The sequence below is a fragment of the Manacus candei genome, unplaced genomic scaffold, assembly GCF_025592945.1.
Source record: "Manacus candei isolate 608988 ecotype Guabito, Panama unplaced genomic scaffold, ASM2559294v1 h1tg000046l, whole genome shotgun sequence".
Lineage (NCBI taxonomy): Eukaryota > Metazoa > Chordata > Aves > Passeriformes > Pipridae > Manacus > Manacus candei.
In genome coordinates, this window is record NW_026138094.1 from 4,624,269 (window position 1) to 4,646,075 (window position 21,807).

General features: G+C 44.9%; 1 long non-coding RNA gene across 1 annotated transcript in view; it reads right to left on the reverse strand.

The window, feature by feature from the left end:
* Nucleotides 1-585: 585 nt before the first annotated feature.
* LOC127475321 (uncharacterized) overlaps nucleotides 586-21,807 on the reverse strand; it is a 30,916-nt gene continuing 9,694 nt past the window's right edge. The window contains exons 2-3 of the long non-coding RNA XR_007906170.1: nucleotides 8,526-8,683; nucleotides 586-697 (exon numbers count right to left, since the gene is read on the reverse strand). This is a non-coding gene — a long non-coding RNA (uncharacterized LOC127475321). The remainder of the gene's footprint in view (nucleotides 698-8,525; nucleotides 8,684-21,807) is intronic.

Sequence of the window (21,807 nt, forward strand, 5' to 3'; positions counted from 1 at the left end):
CCCTTCAGCCTTCCCTAGGCCAACCTAAAGTAATTTCAGCAACTTGGATGGTAAAACATTTAGTCTTAAGGTCACAGCTGGGAGGAAACTGTAACAGCAGCTCAGATACAGCCATCCTTATAGAGTCCTACAAATTCATAGAATCATGGAATCACAAAATGCTTTGGGTTGGAAGGGACCTTAAAGATCATCTAGTTCCACCCCCTCTGCCATGGACAGGGACAACTTCCATGAGATCAGGTTGCTCAAGGCCCCAACCAAGCTGACCTTGAACACTTCCAGGGATGGGGCACCCACAACTTCCCTGGGCAACCTGTGCCAGTGCCTCACCATCCTCAGAGTGAAGAATTTATTCCCCATATCTAATCTAAATCTACCCTCTTTCAGTTTAAAGCTATTCCCCCTTGTCCCACTACATGTCCTTGTCAAAAGTCCTTCTCCAGCTTTCTTGTAGTCCCCTTTACGTACTGGAAGGTGCTGTGAGCTCTTCCTGGAGAAACCTTCTCTTCTCCAGCCTGAACAACCCCAGCTCTTTCAGCCTGTCTTCATAGGAGAGGTGCTCCAGTCCTGTGAACATCTTTGTGGCCTCCTCTGAGCTTGCTCCAACTGGTCCATGTCCTTCTTATGCTGGGGGTCCCAGAGATGGGTGCAACACTCCAGGTGGGGTCTCATGACAGCAGTGCAGAGGGAGAGCTCTCTGAAGATAGATGTTTGTTCATAAGAGATGGTGTCAATGCCTGCTGTACTTGCCCAACCATGAGAGGTAAATCCATAAGGAGTGATTCACTCTGCTGCCTATGGACCTGACCCAAGAGGTTTGGATGTGTATATTCAGAGACTAGAAGCATAACATCTACAAAAGATACACCACCCCAAACATGGAAATATTCCTGCCATGTCCTCACTGTAGCTGGCTCAGTCTTGACCCTGTAAATGAACAGTGTCCAGTGCTGGTGAAGGTAGCAAAACCTCTGTCAGAAGCTGAAACTGTGGAACAAACAGAAGTATTACAGGGAGGGAGAACAGAGGGAAGAGGAAAGGGAAAAAGGGAAGGCAGAAAATTCAACAGAGGTTATATTGTGAGTGAGGATCAGGCAGCTTAAAGTGCCATAAAATCCTTTATACAAATGTTCTTGCAGTAAAATGAAATAGCAGCTATTCTCAGGGAAACTGCAGCTGCCCTCAGTGATTATAACAACAGCCTGAAGGATGCCATATTTTTTCCTTTTTGAACCAGTTGCTCTCACTGGTGGTATGTACCTGTATACTTACAGAGTACTTTAGATCAGCATATCAAGTTCGCATGAAAACTGTTTAATACATTTATACACCCAGGCTGGATATGGCTTTGTACAATAACCATTTCTCATGGTGAGATAAGGGACAGAACTGAATGAGCCACTAACTGTCCATCAAAGCACACACAGGTTTATTCATGACTCTCCTTACCCCTGGGAACAGATAAACAGTTTAGATATCCCTCAATTAAATCTCTCCAGGACCACCTAGCCACAGATTTGTTTTTGATTTCTTACTTTTTAAACCTTTTGTCCCCATCTGCTGAGTTCACTACAGTCAAGGTTGGTGCAGTATTACCCTTTTTTATTTCAATCCTTTCTTTTGCCAGAAGGTTAGTCAACATTTTGAGTTCCACCCCACTGGCTCAGACAAAATCTCACTGATTGCAAAGATGAATGGGGCTCATTTCCTCGCTTTGTCCCATGGGACAAGAAACATACTTAATAATGCTCCAGGTTACATATGGCTCATATATACTGCCAGGGCCTCCCAGCACTGCCTGCTCCAGAGCAGATTTCCTGTATCCCAGACAGCTTCCCATTTAAACAGGCACACACTTCCTTCCCACCATGCAGGTGGGACTGTAAGTACCCATGACCCTGCACTATTAAGCCCATATCTTCTGAGCAGGCCACAAGGGCATAGTGGAAGCAAAAGGGTAGTGTTTAAGCCACCAAACAGCTATTCTTTTATCAGAGCAGCAGCAAACCCAGCACTGTACAGATCCAAAGAGGAAACTCTGCCATAGTAAGCTTAGATCAGAGTGCAAAGTAGGTGGAAACATGCCAGTTAATGACTTCCAGCTCCTACATGCAAAGCACACTAGAGGAGGACAAATGGAGCAGTGTCTGTCCTTAGCCTGAGAAGTCACAGAGCTTGCTTCTTCTAGATGCTCCATTTGTGCATTTGGAGAGGGGGTGGCATTAGGGGTGGACAAAAACAATGACACATAGAAACACGATGCTCATTTGGATCTCAAATCAGACAGGCTTTCCCAACATTCTGTGGTATTAATAGTTGGATCTTCATTTATCCCATTACAGACAGAGCTATTTCATGACTTCAGATATCACACTGAGTCCTGAGACCAGTACTGATTCTCCTCAGGGCTGGGAATTCAGGGAAGGGAGGGAGGGCCTAAGGCAGAGGGAGAGCAGGAAAGCCGGGAGCCCAGCCCTGCTTGCCAGAGCAGCAGCCCATACCCAGTGCACCCAGCAGCTCTGCACATCTATTGCTTGAACCACCAAAGCTGTTCCTCTGAGCTGTCAGCATTTCTGAACATCAGTCCCTGTATGTGATGATGAAGTTCTTTGCCTTAATTACCACATCTGTTTTGCTGCCCACTGGGAGTAAGGACTGTAAACTTTTCCAACACTTGCATGAGTGATTTTCGAGCTTCTGCTCCTCCTGATTCATGACCACTCTGCAGTCTGCTCATGCTCCAGCCATGACTTTGTGCCTTCCCTCTCTATTGTAATCCAAGCTGGGAGCCTACTTCACTTACTCTTTTTAGCAGCCTATTCTCCATATCTGTTATAAACTCAGCAATGCTAAGAACGTAGGACACACCAGTGCTTGGATGGGATACCTGATGTCAAGAATAGCTTCCCTGGCTCCTTGAGCCCTGGAACTGCAGCTTGACAAACACCACTGCAAGCCTTGGAGAATGTGGGAACAACTCTTCCCCTCTATGAGCTGGATATGTTGTTCTTCACCCTGGATAACAGGCCATTCTGCACCTTTCAGCCACTTCTTAGAGCTACCAGGTCAGCCAGAAGCTGCTCTTCGCTTTATTTTTCTTTTTTTTTTTTTTTTTTTCCTTCATAAGCCACAGACAAAAGAAAACCACAGAGGAAAGAAAAGCCTTTAATCAGCATTGGAGATTTGGCTACTACACTACAGCTCTCTCTTTTATTTTTTAACCAGGCAGATCTATAGCAGAGATAAGCATATGCTTAAGCAGTTTGCTGAATCAGAATCAAAAGAGTACTCAGATTCTCCACTCAAAAGTTGCTTTGATACCTCAGCTATGTGATTCACTTAAGCTGTACATGCAAATGAAATAAATATTTTTTTTTTCTCCCATGATTTTGATGCTGATATTTCTTTAGGAAGGAGTGCCTGTCCTCTGTCTAACAGATTTCATTTTTAATTTGGCAAGACTGATGCTGCTGGGTGGTACGAACAGACGGTCACCTTGTCTGAAGTGACACTGACAGGCAGCAGATTTGGTCCCCAGGAGTCAGGCAGCTAAATGCAGTCTGGCAACTATCTGCTATTCAAAATACTCTTAAATCTCTGCTCTGAAAACACAATCTAGACCACAAAAAAGCTTTGACATAACAGCCCTGTCTCTAACACCAGATTTTCTCAATACAGTAAAAAAGACAAATTTTCCTACTAGAGTAGTTCTGCTGGCAGAGCATCTCCCAGTTCAGTAAGTTAAATAACCTAAACAGGAAGAAGATTACATTGATTTAATTATATATACCTACAATGGCATTTTAATAATACAGAAATGGCATAACTTTTTTTTCTTTAACCAGCATTTCATTATCATAAGCTTCTAATGTGGGCCTGGCCTTAAAGACCTGTGGGACAAATTTAACCTATAAGTCATTTCATGCTGGAGAAATCTGTAACCATTATCCTTTGCAGATGCAGAAGCCAGTGCACCCTGCTACACAAAGCAAAGGCACTTGCTTTGGTGTTTTTTTAGAGAGGAGACTTCACTTGACTTTAATTTTTCCCCTTACAATAGAGAGCAACCCTGAAGAGTTTTGCAGACAGCTTTTCAAAATAAACACACAACATCACACTGCTGCTGGGAGGAGGGAAGGGACAAGCTCTGCTCCTCAGGGGCAGGAAATGAGTGCTAGGGGAGCAGGAAGACTTGCAGAGGGGACGGCAGGTCCTTGGGAGCACCCGAGCCAGGGCCAGCTGCTCCCAGCCCCACACAATCTCCATCGGTGCAACATCGATTCCCATCAGACCAACAGCCTCAAGGCCAGGCTTTGTGGATCATTTCTGAAAAGCTTTTTACTAAGAAAAAAACTAAACCAACAAACCAACCCCAAACGAACCAAAGGAAGGCTGAGATTTGAAGTTGCTTCCACATGGCTTTATGCTTTAAAAATCAGGAAGGACGGTGCTGTAGAACCTGACCCCCTTGGTTACATATATACTGCAGGGGTCTGTAATGCAACATGGTGCTGCATATCTGCTTTTTATACACGTATGAACTGAAAGTCCACATTAATTTCTGTAGTTAATGACCAAGAGATAAATGAATGGCAGCAAAAGCAGCCTCCATTTGGATCAATACTGGTCTGAGTCTTGGCAGTGGTCAAATGGGAAGTTTGCAAAGCAGGCCTGGAGGAGCAATTGGAAGAGGCTGACCTCAGTGTTAAAACATCCCTTCCTTGCATTTTCTCCTTGAAGGGCAGATGGTTGCATGCAATCAAGTTGGGGCAATTAAAAAAATTACCATTCCAGTGGTCGAAAAGTTGCATCCTGATCAGTTGAAACTCCCTGTAGGTGACTGGGGATGTCCTGCCTGATTGTGCACTGGAAACACAAACAACTGCAGTTCATGTGTCTTTGCTGAGGGAGCCAGCACCACCACCCCACCACCACAGCTGGGTCACCCATGCTGGTGTGGCCGTCCAGTCTCCTGCAGTACACGCTGTTCAGGGGCCTTTATAGCACAAGATATGGGATTGCCAGAACTAGACAGGGCAGAGGTTGGTTTGCTGCTCTGACAGCAGGGAATCTGACATCAGTGCCAAAGCCATGATCGACACACTGTGCTGCAAAGAGGTGGGATTTCTGGGTGCTGAACCAGCTAAAGAACAAAGCCACAACACAGTGCAGCAGTTTGGGTCTGTTTCTGGGGAAAGCACCCCCTTGCACAGGACAAAGCCCTTCCAGTGCAGTGGCAGCAGCCTGGGGGGCTTGCTGGGCAGTGGAGGTGGCTTTCTCTTACATAGACTATTGCAGCTGTAATAAAATGAGTGAGCAGTTCACTGCACCTGAGTTGGTCCCATCCTGCCCTGGTCATGTTTGTTTTGCTTCAGCCTCCTGCTTTTCTCTCTTGTTCTGATGAGGAAAGGCCAGGGCAAGGAGAGGGAAAACATGTTTTCTGCCTTCTTTTGAACAGAGGATTCTGCAATACACTGATCTGTGAGGCAGCAAATACCAGGAAGGGCCAGAACAGCATGAAACCCCTTTGGCCTCCTGATGCTGACAAGAACTTTTACCACTGACTCTATTAGTGTTGTATGGGGAAAGTGCAGGCACTGTTTATGCAATAGTGAATATTTTATGTCTGAATAAGAGGTTTAATTAATGTTGATCATGCCAGCCATAACAAAGATACCATATTTTTTCTGTTTAATTAGCAAAACCCCCACCCCTTCTCTAACTGTTAAATTCTATCAGAATAAACACCCATTTGGTGTTATTATACTTAGTTTAGAAACAGGTAGAGGAAGCCATTTCCCTTGACATTTCCTCTACATAACCTTAATACAACATAATAAACAATTCAGTTATGCTGACATAGTTACTAAATCTGACATCAAGGTGCTGCTTTTCAAAGAGGGAGAAATTAAGGCATAAATTTTCAAGACATATCATTGCTCCACAGCTTTTCTACGACAACACCAAGCCCTTTCCTAGACAGAAAGGCTAATGAGTCTCTTCAGAGAATGGCACTGGTTTCAGCTCATTTCCACAGGAATAGAAATAGAAGCAGGAATAGAAATAGAAGTAGAAATAGAAATGTTGGTGGCAAGGCCAAGTGGGTAAGAAAGGCTCCAGGCTGCAAAAAGCTGAGTAATCCTGTGCAACGCTGAGCTGCTCTGGGTAGGGGCTGAGGGCATGCAGTTCAGGACAGAAAGACTTAAGCACCCTGCAGGATCAAGCTGTTACTACTGAATTCCCCTCTTTTGCAATCTGTCAGAGAACAGCTGTGCCAAAGTGGAAAAAAATCCCAGAAAGTTATTGAAACATTCTTACTGTTAAAGACCTCATGTTTCCACTGCAAATGGATGAAACTCCCAGTGAGATTTCTGGTGTCTGTTAAGGTCAGTGTTTGTGGAATTACAAAATATCAGGCACTCTGTGATGCTGTACTCATAGATTCTGGGAACATTTTTAAGTAAGACTAGAAAAAAAGTTGCAACTTGCTTGTTGTGCTTTACCCCACTGCTTGCCTGTAAGCGCACATAACACTAATTTACTGTCCTTTCTGCCACTGCTCTGTGTGACTCAACCTCCTTTCCTTGTGTACATCCCTTATGACTTTTTCCACCAGTTTTTTCTAGTGACTGGGGCTACTTTAAAAAGTCTTCCATTGCCTGCATTTAAAATCTCCAATGAAGGGACTGCATTGACTTTCAGACTGAACAGCACCTTGCTACCTTTAGCTGCAAGGGTAGATATTCTATTCCTGTTGTTCAAACTGGCAATCACAAAATTAAGGGTTTAAAGAGGTGCATCACACCAACCACTGTCATCTTCCTCCATCTCCACCAGTGTCCCCACCAATGTGAGGGGAAAGATTGCAGAAAGCAGAATTAGCTGTGCTGTCTCTGAACTGCATTGCTTAATTTTTTCCATAATCACTAGCATATAATATCCCTTTTGGGAAACAAAACCTTTTCCATAAAGAACTGAGGATCACTTCAGACTGAAAGGGTTTTTCCCCTTTTTCATCCCTCTAGAAATGCACTCGGCATTGACAGATTTTAATATCTCACTTTGGTGAGGAGAGATCAGACACAAAATGGCATTCCATGCAAGTGAGGACTCATTACTGAGAAGCTGTTTTTTCTTGCCCAGCCAGTTATAACTCAAGCCTATAAAACTTCCATTGTTCAAACCTGGAATGTCTCACAGACTATGCCTGGACATGGTAAATCCCAAATCCTCATCCGCTGGACCCACATGGGTTCCCAAACATGCACAGGGTGGAAAAGTAACCCAAGACTGTGCCATTTGAGCAAGTTCTGTCCAGGGAACTCCAGTGAAGGTTTTAATTCCATCTGTGGAAGTACAGACACTGAGGGGTGAAGTCACTTGCCTTGAGGCATGCAACAATTTAATTGCAGAGCTGGAAATAAAACTGAGGAATATGAACATGCTGGACCATGCTATAATCAGCAGATGCTATTGCTTCCAAGTTCTAATTAAAGAGCTGTCATTACACAAAAAGCATTTGTATTTTGCAGTAAAACTGATAAAGCTCAATAGTCTGGAATAGTGGAGAGGAGGCATATGTTTTTTAAATCTCCCAAAGATGACAATACACTGGGGGTTTTTTCAGTCTGCCTCAGCCTCTGTAGCTAACTGATCCCATCCATGGGGTCTCTCTCTGCTCTAACAAACCCAGGATCTTGCCAGTCCAAATTAAGTAATGCTTAAAATATATAGGCTACACTACAATTTCTTACCTGAGACTGTGTGAAAGAAACAACCCTGTAGCACTCTCACAAAATAGACAGAATAACCAGTGGGAAAAATAACAAGTCAGGGAGAGAACAGAAGTCGCTGATGTGCTGCAGCCATCATTATTAACACAACTGGCAATGTTTAAATGCATGAAAATAGATGGTAATCCAAATCTAAATGAACCAGTTTGGTGTCTTGGGCATGCAAGTGCTCACAGAGACACACAGGAATACACACATTTCTCTGCAAAGGGAGGTCCTGCTTAGTGCTATCACCATGCCCAGCACCACTCCAGCAGGCGCCTGGCACTGTATCCAGCCTTAGTGCTGGAGCAGCTGCTGGATTTGCATCCCCAGCTCTGTCAGCCAGGCAGAGCTGGGATTTAGATCCCCAGCTCTGCTGCTTCTGCTGAGAGATGTCTTACAGGGCCACGGGGCTGGGGGCACCATGGGGATGGTGACACCACATCACTGGTGGCACCACAGGTGGTGGCAGGGCTCTGCCATGGCCAGGTGCTGACTCGTGCCCAGGGAGGGTGTTGGGGTGAAGGTGTGCCCTGGGTTGCTCAACACCAGTGCCTCCAGCTGAGTGAGGAGCAGCAGGAATGATCTCTCTCAAGCCCTGTCCAGCCCTGCTCTTTCAGGCAGGCACCAGCTGAATACAGGCCACTGTGAAAGGTGAGAGGATGGGAAAGTGCACTTCTTTGTTTTTCCCACAAAAATTAAATACCTCAAAGATTTTCCTACAACCCAGTGGTTACTTGGATTTCTTACCTCCTGAGCACATATTGCTGTGAATCCCAGGGAGGTGGGGTGTGCAAGCACTGCTGGGAACAGGGAGAAACTTCTCTTGCATCCACAGACCAGGTGAGTTTGTGTGAACTGCATCAAGCCACAGGTGGTATATCCCAGAACTTCCAATATTAGTTTTGCTAAGGAAAAAAAAGGTATCAAAATGAGGTCTTCAGCTGAGCTTGTTTGCAGGTCTTTTTCCCCCAGGTACCTTGGGATCTCAGGTATCACCTTCCTGACAGCAAAGTCTGCCATGGCACCAGGCTCAGACCCAAACAGTGACCCAAGGTGAGGACTGCTCTCTGCATGCTGTTATGTTGCCTCCAAAGAGAGCCCAAGGAGGCTGATCAATCCCTTGAGGTTGAGACAAGCCTGAAGCAGCTTCCAGGGGCACCCATCCCTGCCCTGCCTGGCTGGGGATGATCTGTGCCTGCTGCCAGGAGCAGGAGTAGAGCATGTTACCTGTCCTGTGTAGGGAGGTTGAAGACAAGAGACCAGACCTTGCTGTTTCAAGTGCTGAATAGGCTGTGTTGTGGAAGAGCTAGGGACCATTTTACTTATAATTCACTCTATTTCCTTCTGACTCAGAGCCAATGTCCCACCTGCACCGGGAGCCTGCTACCAGCAGCCAGCACAGCTCCCAGGCCATTCCCAAGAGGAGGCACAAAAAGCCCCAGGCTTTTCTGGTGAGATTCTGGGGATCCCTGTCCAGCCCCTGTAAGCAGCACCCCTGTAAAGGTGAACAGACCAGGCCCTCACAGCGTCGAGAGGAAAGCCCTCCTGCCACCTTTGCAAAATGAGTCATCTCCATGGGGACATTGCTTATTTCAATGGTATAAAAGTGAAAAATAGAAAAGGTGAAGCAGCAGTGCCCCATTCTGTGGCACTGGTAAGCAGAGCTGCTGGATTCTCCCTCTGCAGTCCCAGTCTACAGTTTGGCAGTACCTATGCTGCAGAGAAGCCAGTCTCTGCCCTCCGCATCTATTTATCTTTGTTTGATCAAGTTTGACAAAGGCTGTGCCTGAAGCAGACTTTAACAGTGACTCAAGTCCACGTCAGCCCTACAGAGGTGCAGCACAGACGTGCAGGCACTGGGCAGCAGTCAGGTCAGAAACAGCCAGCTCTGCATCACTGCAAGCACAGTTACTCACAGCTAAATTCCTCCTGCCTGCATCTTACTTGAGATTCTGTTATGGGCACTCTGGAGCACAAGAAAAGACATCTTAGTAGGATTTCTCAGAAAGCAAAGACTCATACTAGGCTAGAGGTTCAGGCAGTGTTTTAGCAGAGCTCTACCAACGTTTACCACAAGAGAAAGAAAGAAAAATGCCTTAAAACAACACAATGAGATTTATCTGGAAGGTGCTCTGTGATCAAGGTGATGTCCCAAGAACAAGGGGCCAGACTCATCCGAGTGTCTAGGAGATAAAAAGGAGAGAAAAATAGCAACAACCCCCTGTTCCTGAGGAGCAGTTGAGGTCTTTGGCAAAATATAGGAGATGAGATAAAGGTTTGTGTAATTGCTCTTTAGACGGCAAACCAGGGCAGGTTTCAGGAGCTGTGACAGAAAAGCCAGTTCTGCTGCAGTGCTTGAGAGACAAGGTGCAGGGTCATTGGCCTCTGGGGCAGTTGGCTGCCGTGACTTTGCTCTGTTCACTGAAGCCAGAAGCAGCCAGTTGGCAGCTCAGAGTATTCTCTGGAAAGCAGCAGGATCCTTGCCATGGCCCCTTGCAGTGCACATGCCGTTTGTGCGTCATTACAAGCAACACAGTTGAGAGTTATGTAAGTTTCTACTCCCAGTTAGATCCAGCACAGGGGGGTATTAGAGCTGTGCGGGGTCAGAAATCACCTTTGAACTGCCAGTTCCAGGGCTCTGTCAGATTCAAAATTGACCATAAACGTATGTGGATGGGTTGCAGTCACTGGATTTCTCATAGACTCTGACATAGCTCTGAGCTCTCAGCTGTGTCACTGCTGCAGCAGTGGCACAAGGAAGGTGGCACAAGGTGGTACTTTCATAACACACAAGAGTGGCACTTTACCTGTGGGCAGGTGGAGGCTGCCCCTGGTGAAGGTCATGGTTGGCAAAGAGAGCTACGAATTTGATTCTAGCAGCACTAAAAAATCTGTTTGTCTAATCAGATAAAGGGGTCACACAAGTCACCAGAGGATCCAAAAAAAGAAATTCCTGGCCTATACCCTAACCAGAAATCTTCAGGGTATGCTGCTGATATGTGTTTCAGTCCTGACAGGAATGATGTTCAGGTTGACATGCTATGTGCCATGCTTTGGAGCACAGACAGATCCCATCCTCCTGCTCCTGCCTTCCCAGCACAGCACAGTCAGGGCAGGACAGGACTGCAGGACCTCCAACACCTTGCTCACCTTCTGCACAGGCAAAAGCAGAACATCTTCACAGACTGCTCTCAAAAAAGGCATTCAGAAAAGAAAGGGCCTTTTCCTCTGCCCACTCAGAAGTAAAGAGATCAAGTGAGAAATCCTGACCCAAGTAAAGCAAGGAGGACTTTGCCACTGATTTCAACAGGCCTGGCTTTTCACCCTGAGAGGCTACTCTGCTGTTGAGTAAGGAGATAAGCTGCCAGCTGCAACAGTCTGGCCTAGGAAATCTGGAGGGGTTTGTTGGCTGATTGCAGAAGCAGTAAATGCACAGCTCACCCACAGTGCAGATGTAACTTGCATGTCTCCCACTTTCAGGAAAGCTGAGGGGTCTGTGTTGTTTATTGTGCAATAGGAAGACGTTAATAATCATGCCTGATGATGTTTAAGAACGGAGATAAAATTCTCTATTATCATGGATTATCAGGGGTTGCTGATAAGGGGATGCTGGCAGACAGAAGCTTTACTGAGATGAGGTTTGCATTTCAATGAGCAATCTGCATGGAGAGCTTTCATCTCTTCTGCCATCAAATCCAGGCAGGAGGAGATCTGAGCTGAAGCATCCTTCTAGGATGCCCTGCAGTGCTTAGAGAGGTCTGACTCCAGCCAGGTCATGGTCAAGGCTGTCAAGGCTAGAAATTGTAGATGGCCTTAACTTTAGAAGATGCTGCACTGCAGGGTGAGTAATCAGGGGTTTAGAAAAGCATTTTGAAAAGACCATATTTCCTGCTATTTATAAGAGGGCTGCAGAAGTATAAACTGGGAGCACTGGTGTAGTGATTAAACCTCAGTTCTCCTTCAGACCCAAGGTACTCAGATCTTTTCATGAAGGGAATGGTAGAAGCACACAATCCAGTTGCCTTGAAAAGACTTTAGGGGCTTTGCTGGGAGCTGGAGCCAACCCAAGCACTCAGGTAAAGACAAAGAGAGCAAACATGTCAGCAAGCAGCATCTCACCTCATGGGGACTGTGCTGAGCCACACACAGAAAAACCTTGCTGCAAGCATGCTGCTAGTTGTCCAAGACAGTGGTGATTACAAGGGAACCCAGAGTGGCAGTTCTGTCCCTCACAACCTCTCCCAGCACCATCCCTCTCCCATCACACTTCTCTACCCTGTAGCCATCCTATGAGTCATGTAAATCTTCTTCTTCAGCTTGCCAGACAAGCCTAATGAAGGGCTCTTTCTGCAAGCACATGAGCAAGAAACATCCCTCCTTCCTCATTTCCCTGTAAAAAAAAGACTTAGTTTTCCCTGAAACACTGTGCATCAAGGAGCTGTCTCTTTGCCAAGTTATCAGGCATCTTGAGACTCACGATGGAGTCTCAAGAGCTGATAAAGCTGTCTGTGCATGTGGCTGAGGAAGTTCTGAGAGATGAAAGGCAAGCCACATATCCCTGCTTTGGGCCTCGTTTCTACAATTCACAAGACTCACACAAGAGACAACAACGTGCTGCATAAATCCTCATGGCCCCGAGGAGCTCAGTGCAGGAGCCTGCTGACAGAAAAATCAAACTCTTCTTGTACACAGCACCAACCCTCTGCCACACTTTAAAACAGACCTGAAATGCCAGCAGCCACGCTGACAGAGTCACAAGACAAAACACCGGCTGCTCTCTGTTTGCTCTCCAGGATGCAGCCACCAGCTTGTGTGGTTGTACATGCAGGGAGCATCTGCTGTGTGCTGAGAGTGCCATCAACTCCGGGAGAGACAGGCACACACACCCCCCCCCCTCACCAGCTACAGCCTTACACCATAAACACAAGCTGCTGCTCAAGTGCAATGCTTGGCTGAGCTCCCTGCTACCTCTACGGCACTCATATAGTTCAGAAACAGGTGGAACGCTGGGACAAAAGCAACCAGCCTTTATTTCTTCTACTGCAGAGCTGCTCCTGCAGGTTTCATAGCTGACAGTCACATAGTGCCCTTTCCCATAGGGTCCCCACGTGCAAGGAGGGAAGAATCCTTATCCCCATTTCTCAGGTAGAGGAAGACAGTGCTTTGCACATACTGTGAAGACTGGATTCCCTGGAGCAGAAAGGCAGGAGTCCAGACCTAGGCTCCTCCTTCCTCAAGCCAACCCTTCTCACTGCAGTTTTGGCCCATTTCTTCATGTGTGATCTCCCATGAACCTGGGGAGCAGGTCCTGTTGTATGGCCCCAACTTCACACTTGAATCCTGTTCTCTTCCTCTTTAATCCTTTGTCCTTTTTAGGTTGGACAACCCTTATTTCAGTTGTTCCATGCAGAATATGGTGTGGGAGGAGTAGTGCTGCAATTACTTTTGCAGGAGTTTGTCACTATTATTTATGCAGCTCTTCTCTCGTGTGACCCATCACTTTCCTCAACCAGTGCATGCAAAACCCAGACCCAGAATTTCAGCTGTAGCTGCACCTCTGCTGAACATGGTCAGAGAATCACTTGGCAGGGTCTTACTGGCTGCACTGATGTTTGTCTGAGCCCATGTGACAGTGCCTTTGCACAGTTCCCTGCTCTGTAACATGAAAGTACAGTTTCACTGCATCTAGGCAAGGCAAAGGCAGTTGGGAACTCAGGCAGGCAAGTGCAAGGGACACTCTCTGACTATATCTCCATTTATCTCTGTCTGTTTCTACATGGCAGGCAAAGAGGAGGTTTGAAAAGCATTTCCCTTTTCACAGTGTCCTGAAAGCGCCCCAGCAAGCCCAGCCCCAGCAGAGTTGCCTGCACCAGACAAAGAGCAGCAATGATTGTGGCTGCACACAATGATTGGAGGCAGCAGAGCCTGCATGCATTTGACAGACAAAACCCTAATAGACCAAGCACACAGCGTGGGTTGACACAGCTGCCACTCTCTTGCTGTCTCTCTGCTTTCCACAAAAGTGCACAGTTAGTGCTTTGCTGTGAGGGCAGAGGAGATGCACTGTTGGCTGGGCTATGCCCCTTCCCTTGCCTGGGCTGAGCAGCCCCAGAACAAACGGGCGAGGTTTAACCTGCCCCTCTCCACCTCCCCTCACTGCCCTGGGGCAGGGGTTGCCCTCCCCAGTTAACACCAATCATCAGCACTGGTTTGACACCACTGGGGCACTGCCAGCCTCCACAGATGGCCATGGAGCAGGGTTTTCATACAAGAAACAGTTGAAACAACAAAAACCCTGCCGAGGCTGATTCAGCTCGTGAGCCTGCATCCCATTAAGCAAGTCATTTTTTCCAGTTGTTCAGCACAGGAACCGTGTGGTCGGGTAAGGCTTCCCAGGCAGTGGCTGGCCACGCTGAATCACCTCTCCCAGCCAGCCTGTCAGCAGCCAGCTTACTCTGAACTGGACCAAAGTTGCTCTTTCTACTCTAGGAAACAAGTCCTTGTGAAAACAAGTCCTTGTGACAAGGACTTCCAGCCAGTTGAATACTGAAGCCACACTGGAAATCCAGTGTGTTTCATCCCCTAGCAGTCCTCTCAAGAGCATTGCTGCTGCCTTTTGATGCCGATGGAGACCTGCCCAGTGCAAAAAGTTTCTTAACATCCCCAGCTGGCACCTCTCAACATCTTGCAGGCTCCACACGTGGTCTGGAACACAACAGAGGTGGCTGTGAGGCCCTGTGGGGTCCAAAGGGCAGCACAGCTCTTGAGGAGTGTAAAGGAAGCAGACCAGCTGCAGCTCCTGCATATGGACCATCACACTCCAGAGCCAGGGCAGACAGATTAAAATCAGTTTTCCCCCTTTGTATCATGTCCTGGACTTACATTTTCTCACAGACAACTTCACACAAATCTAGTGCCTAACTCAGGGCTAAAAAAATTCTCAAAACCTAGTAAAAACTACAGCTGGTGGAACAGCTCTGAAACTGTTTTTCCTCTTGCTCACTGCTGGGGTTTTTGCTGTCCATTAAGTGATGCAGTCTCCAGACAGGACGTGGTTTGTGCCATTCTGCATCTGTTATCCACAGAAAATGCTAGACTGAAACAGTCATCAGCTGGAAGATTTCAAGCAGGACTTCATAAGAAAGGAAAATATTTTTTAAGGTGGGTAGATATCCCTAGGAACTCAAAGATCCCAGAGTACATTAGGAACGAAATTGCCATCAAAAAGGAGAGGTGATAGGAACTAAATGTAACTGCATCTTTCAGGGTCTGGCTGCCTTTAAAAATGTGTCCTTTAGTCATTTAGCTAAAGACACAGTTGCTTTTAATTTAGCTTGGGAGGTTTTGACTCAAGGCACAGCTCGTAATTACTACTGACGTATATGCTGCTCTCTGCAGCGAGGCACACTGAATTGTGAATTTTAGTAACAATAGGATAAACATTAACTGGGTAACCATTTTGCAATTGTTAAGCAAAGTCTAGAGATATGGGAGTTTGTTTAACAAAACAGTTCAGAGCAGTTCGTTGCAGCCCTGGACATACTTTCAAGTGGAAGTCATAACCAGGTTGTGCTGGAATCACATGAAGATGATGACAGTAGAATTACCAAACTGTTTGAGGGTTTGACCTCTGAAGCAGACTGATGAATGGTTTTGGATTGAAAAAGAAAGCTCTTTTCCACTGTGCAAACTCCTACTTGCTGGAAATATGAGGAGTCATGTAACTGATAGTGCCAAATCTGATAGATCACGGAGCTGATCCAGAGACACACATACATGCTGGTTCCTTTCTGTGCTCTCACGCAGTTTCAGATGTTGACTGTGAAGCTTTGGGTGTCTCCTGGGTGTTTCGCCAACTACTAACCTTTATGGTCCTTCTACTAACCAAAATGGTCCTTCTCACTTTCACAAGACTCAGCCTCTACACCTAAAGATTTCTGCTGCCTTTTTTTTTTTTCTATTTTCTTTCACATTTGACAGTTTTCAAAAGCACCCATGTAATGAATGTTAACAGGCATTTCTGTACTGCAGAGTTTCCCTGAAAGCACCACCAACAGCCTGATGCTGCACTTTTGCACGTGTGATCACTTGTTATTGCCTTCCCTGGCAACTGTGCAGTACCCATGCCATAGCAAAAAATTGGCCTTAGCTCCTCATGAAACACTGTTTGGGTGCATTTTGTTTTTGCCAGATTATGATGTTTTGAAGGATGAGTATCACATTACAGAACAGATAATCTGAAGCCAAAGCAGCATTAATCTTCCAGTGAATCCATGTCAACATGCTTACTCATGTCTCCTGGGTTAGGGAATGCAGCACTTTCCCTTCAACCTGAGGTCGGACCAGAAATACCAAAGGGGCACTGGCAGAAACTGTAATTATAAATGAAGACATCACAAAACCAGCCCTGCGTAAAACTGGGATCATCCTCCAGCCTTGAGCTGGCTGCTGTGTTAGAATCACTGTATAAAAGAAGTACAAAATTTATCAGTATCACTGGGAGACATTACCCCTACCACAAGCCATTATAACAAAGCTATAAAGTGTTACAGTATGTGGAGAACCATGACACAGTAAAAAAAGCCAAACCAAAACAAAACTCAACAAGTCATACACACGCAGAATTTTTTACTGAAAGAAATTAGAAACTTGGGTTTACTAATTTTCTGGAACAGGATAGGAAGTTTTTAGTGCACATGAAAACACACATTTTTAATTTTAGCTATGAACTACATAATATTTAAACACTGGCATATAAAGTGAATCACCTCAGATATTTTTCTTCCTTCAGACTAAGTATATATTTTGGAGATGGGCCATTGGCTATCCAGTAAACAGTGTACTTCACCAAATGACCCATTTCCTCAGCCAGACCATTTAGAGGGGATATTCATTTGCTTCCTGTAAGTAACACTTGTGGAAGAATTTTCCACTGTGAAGCAGGTCAAGAGCCAGCAAACAGCCCTGGAGCTCTGTGCAGAACCCACATGGCAGAGCAAGTCAGGAACGCTCACATTGAAGCGGCAGAGATGGGAAAGCTGGAATAGCAGTGCCTGCCCAGCACTAGCTGGATACGTTTTGCTTGACAGGAGGCAGTAGGAAAGGTGTAATGGAAAGGTATTAAGAGAATCCTGTTTTTTTTCCTGAAGCTCAGAGGCAGTATACTACATAATTGAGAGGACCTCCTATAGCAGTAGGCTTTGAGACCTGAATCCCAAAACAGGCAGTGTCTGCTGCCCAGTGCTGTTATAGTGGAGGTAGTAAAATCCTCCATTTCCACCTTGCCTGTATCCAGTGCTCTTTTTGCCACAGACAGCAAGGCACCTGCAGCTCGCTTTCCTTGTCTCTTTGAGACACAACTGACCTCAAAGCACCAGTGTGTTTGAAAGGTGCCCAGTGCCTGACATACCAAATGCATCAGGTTCAATAGCTATAGCCTGTCCCTCCCAATAGCTAAAGCCTGTCTCTGCAGGAGGTCCAAAGCACCCAGAAAACACTAAAGCCCAGTTGAGCCCTCACATAAACTGGATTTCCAGACATCCAGGATTCCCAACAAATGTGCAAGATGTCCAGTTTCCCCTTGGATAAGACCTGTAGGTGGAAGAAAGGACAGGTCTAGAGAAGGTCTCCTGCTTAGAGCAGGGTTGGAATCTTGTTATTAGACCTGACTGAAAAATGCCCAGAAGACATTGAAGAATATGACCTCAGAGCTCTCTGCCCATTTCTGGAAAAGTTTTGACAAAGTGATGATATGACACAAGACTTCAAGCCTGAGGTACTGGGAGGAGTGACAAGTGGGTGCTACTGTGGGAAAGCTTAGGAGCACTGTAAAATCCAGCAGTACTCTTAAACTGCAGATGGAATTGGACAATTATAGCTTTGTACTTTCAACCAAGGACACCACACCTTGTCATAAGACTCTTTAGAGTGCTTTCTTCTGTCCCCAGAAATGTTCTTTGTCTGCCTTGGCAGCTGGTTTTCCTCAATAAGCTGATCTCATACAAGCTGTAGCCTCACTGGAGCTCGTGGTGTGGTCAAACATAATGAAAAACAGCCACAGCAATCTCTCACTGCGATCCTGCAGGCTTTTGGGTGAAGAAGATCTCTGTACCAGTTCAGCTAGTGACTGATGGGGTTCCTAAAAAGTAACAGCTTCTAGATCACTGGTGTGAGAAGGAGCTGGTAGCTACTTTTAAAACATTTTTAAGAGGTGAATGCTGGCTATTAAAGTCAAACTTTTCTGAAGAAACATAACATAAAAAAAAAGATAAGCAATCATAAAATAGCAGCCCTCATGGCAGGGCATTAGAACTAGATGATCTTTAAGGTTCCTTCCAACCCAAACCATTCTAGGATTCTGTGAAAAGAGAAGAAAACATCAGTCTTAAAAACTACTTGTATTCAACTGCAGTTACTGTTGAACATCAGAGCTCTTTTGCAGCTTTGTTGTCTCAAACTCAGAGAGGTAAATAATATGCTGTGCTATGTTTGTTCTTTAGGACAAACAGAGGATATTATACATTCATTTAAAGATATAATCTTGAATGCTTATGAGGTGTTACTTGCTTAAAAGGAGAAAGCATGCATATTAAAGAAAGCCATATGTTAAAAATAATAAATAAAGGAAATAAAACTGGACTGTCAGCAAAACTTGCATTACTACAAGAGAAAGGGCTTAAATCTTGAAGTCATTTCTGGAAGACTCTTAGAAGTAGAATATGGACAAAAAATTCAGGAATCCTATTCTCAGACTGTTTCATAAGATTTGGCTCCTAACCTCCTCTTCACTGCCTTTTCGAATATAATTTTTTCTATGTTAAGTGTCTTTTTGAGCTGTATTCTTCTATATTTCTTTAAAAATAATCATCAGGTAACCATTCAAAGCCTCTGAAAGCTCTATGCTTTTGGAGATAATCCAGCTTTTTTGATCATGCAGGAGCAGTTATAGTAAAAAAAAAATAAAATCAGAGCCTGTCAATGTCTGATCAAGGTAAGAATCAACCTCACATTCTCACATCACTGGACAGATGAGTTTTATCACTTTTTTATGTAGACCCTTGTTGCCTCGCTTATTCACTCATATTGCCTTCTGGAAGAAGACTAATCTGGAATATTTTTGCAAAAATGCAGTGTTTACACAGGGCTTCTTGATACAGTCTTTGAACCCACAGAATCCAGCTGGGTGTTTGCTGTCTGTGACATTTGCCATACGTAGTTTTGGAGACTCACATCAGTAACAGGAACCTGCAGCTCTCAGCATCTTGCATGGCCCTTGCTGAGCTGAAGGGCTCTGTCAGCTGGCAGAGCTTCAAAGTGCTGTTAAAACAACTTTATAGCAAAACTAGCTAATTACCACAGTCTGCAGTCAAGATGGGCTCTCATATATTATTATATTGTCAAGGAAGAAACTGTGGCATCCCTAAAGATCTGAAGAAATTCCCAAACTAATCACTGTTGTATATACCCAGTTACATAGCAGAACATTAAAACACTATGATATTTCAAAGCTGGGAAAAAAAAGAATTTTTAAAAAAGAAAACCACTAAATATCTAACATCACAAAAATTCAATATAAGGGATCAAAAGCAGCTTTAAATTTGACACCAATGTCCTCCCACACACCCACCAAGCAGGAGCAGCCCCTTCACCACCAGCCATTGTCCCAGATCCCATCCATCAACATCTATATATGCCCATCTTGAAATAGCTTCTTCTTGAATCAAATGCAAAAGCCACATCACCAGCCACACAGTAGTCCCAGTGCTCTCTATTTTGGCTTACATACCTCCAGAAGGCAGCAAGAGCTGGAGAGCCTTGTCTGCCTGAACCATTTTGCCATTGTCTCCCAGCCCCCTTACTCTTCACCAGGTATGGCTCATGAAGCACACTGCAAGAGACACATTTTCCCCAAACACATCAGCTTCACAGTAAAGGTACCTACAAATATATCACATGTAGCACACCTACAGATGAGGGAAGTGCTACAAGTCTAACTAGCTAAGATTGTGAAAAATTATGAAGTTCCAGATAAAAGCTTTTTTATTTGTTCTTAAACTTCAACCCAGAACTGGCCCTCTCTCTGGACCACATTTCTATTTGTTTTTGTTGTTGGTAACTGACACATATTTATAGGCTGATTTTAATATTCAGTACAAACAACACATTAATGTTTCTCAACAGAAAAAAACCAAATCCATTCACAAAGACTCAATTTAACCAATCTGATTGACAGCTGCAGAGCATTTCCATAATTTTAAGACTGCCACATAGCCCTGGCCATATCTTGAAGCCAAAATCAACGCTGCTTTCACAGACGATGGGGATGTAAGAGCCCTCTGTGGTCATACACCTTGATTTCCCCAGGCCACAGGACTTGCTTCACAGTTTCAGTTTGAAGGTTCAAACTTGCATGCCCATTTATCTTCAGCACTTAAATTGTAACCAGACCTTACAGCAGATGCCCACTCTCTGAGACTGGGTGGTATCAGAAAGTCTAGGTTGGCTGGGTAAGCTGTCCTAAAGGCTCTTCATGGAAAGCTTAACATTTAAAACTGGATCTCTTTCACTTGCTTACTGAGCAAAAAGGATAATATCAAATGCTGACATTTGGATATTTTTATAATGGGCAAAGAGATCTTATGGTAGAGGATCCACCTGCATGGTCAGGTATCTTACATCAAAGGGCACCACTGGGGGACAGCTAACAGGATCCCTGGCCAAGTTCATAAGGCATTTTGTATTCTTTGCATGCAGATCAAGGATCTTATGCTGTGAAACTTCCTTTGTCCTGTGGTCAAGGCTTTCCTGAAGAAACACAATGCCAGCTATAGCTATTGAGTACAGTATTTTCCCCAAGATAGCTCCTTTAGGGGAGTTATTTGCTGCAACATGTGGGAACCTGCACTGGGGGAAGACAGAAGGTCTTCCATTTATTCTGACTTCAGCCCTGACCATCCACAATCAAGAATCAAAGTTGAGCTGGCAGTTTGGTTGATGGCACACAGCTCTATGAAAAGCACAGTCTTTCTGCTGCTCTGTCACGTTCAAGCACACACATTACCCACATAAACAGGACCCAACAAATCCTTTCCACCAACATGCCCCAATTTCTGTGTTGTGTTGTGTGTTAGGTTACTACTGCATATGGGACTTAACTGTTTCTGACAACCTTCTCAGCAGGTAATGCCATCCAGCCCAGCAGGGCTTTTCTGGAGTCACAGCAATAACAGTGTCCCAGAATCAACACAGAAGGAAACAGAGATATCAGAAACTCAATTTAAATGAAGTGACACAACAAATTGACATCAAACAGGACTATACCTTTCTATCTTGGTTCCTTGGTAAATACTCCTAAATCAACATGTTACTTGTCTTAATTTCCATCCCGCTGAAGATATTAATCCATTTTTGCTTTCAAACCAACTTCCATGTGAGATATTGAAGCACTTGGGAATCATTCCCAATGAAATTAATTTAATACAGTGTAAATCCTGAATAGAAGTGCATATATGTACCAGGATACAGAATGAGGACCCTAAAAATAATCTGCTGGTATCTGAAAGCACCAGGAACACCAAAACCTAGCACAGCATATCTTAAAATCAGACACATCCAGCTGGGCAGACAACACACAGCTGAGCAAGACCTTCCATACAACCAGCCCTAGAAGAGTGTAGAGCTGAAGCTGTGGAGCCAGGTTGTCTTGTAGAGGCTGGAGAAGAAAATGCTGCCCAGACCTGATGACCCAGAATGGCCTGGGAGAAGGCTGGTAGTACTGCAGACACACAGGTTCCTTCTTGGTTTTTTAATTTCATTCACAAGGTTAAGGATGCTTGGTACTCATATTTACTGAAGGTATCGTCCAGTCACTCCCTACCCAAGTGGTGAAACATTATTCTGTGCATCCAAATTAATCCTTATTAGGAAGAGCTTTCTTGTGTAAGGAGCACCCATTGCTACCCTCATTTCACATAAAATGGGGCAAATTTATTTCTGCTTTTTTCTGCCCCACGACCCCAGTCTAAAAGGA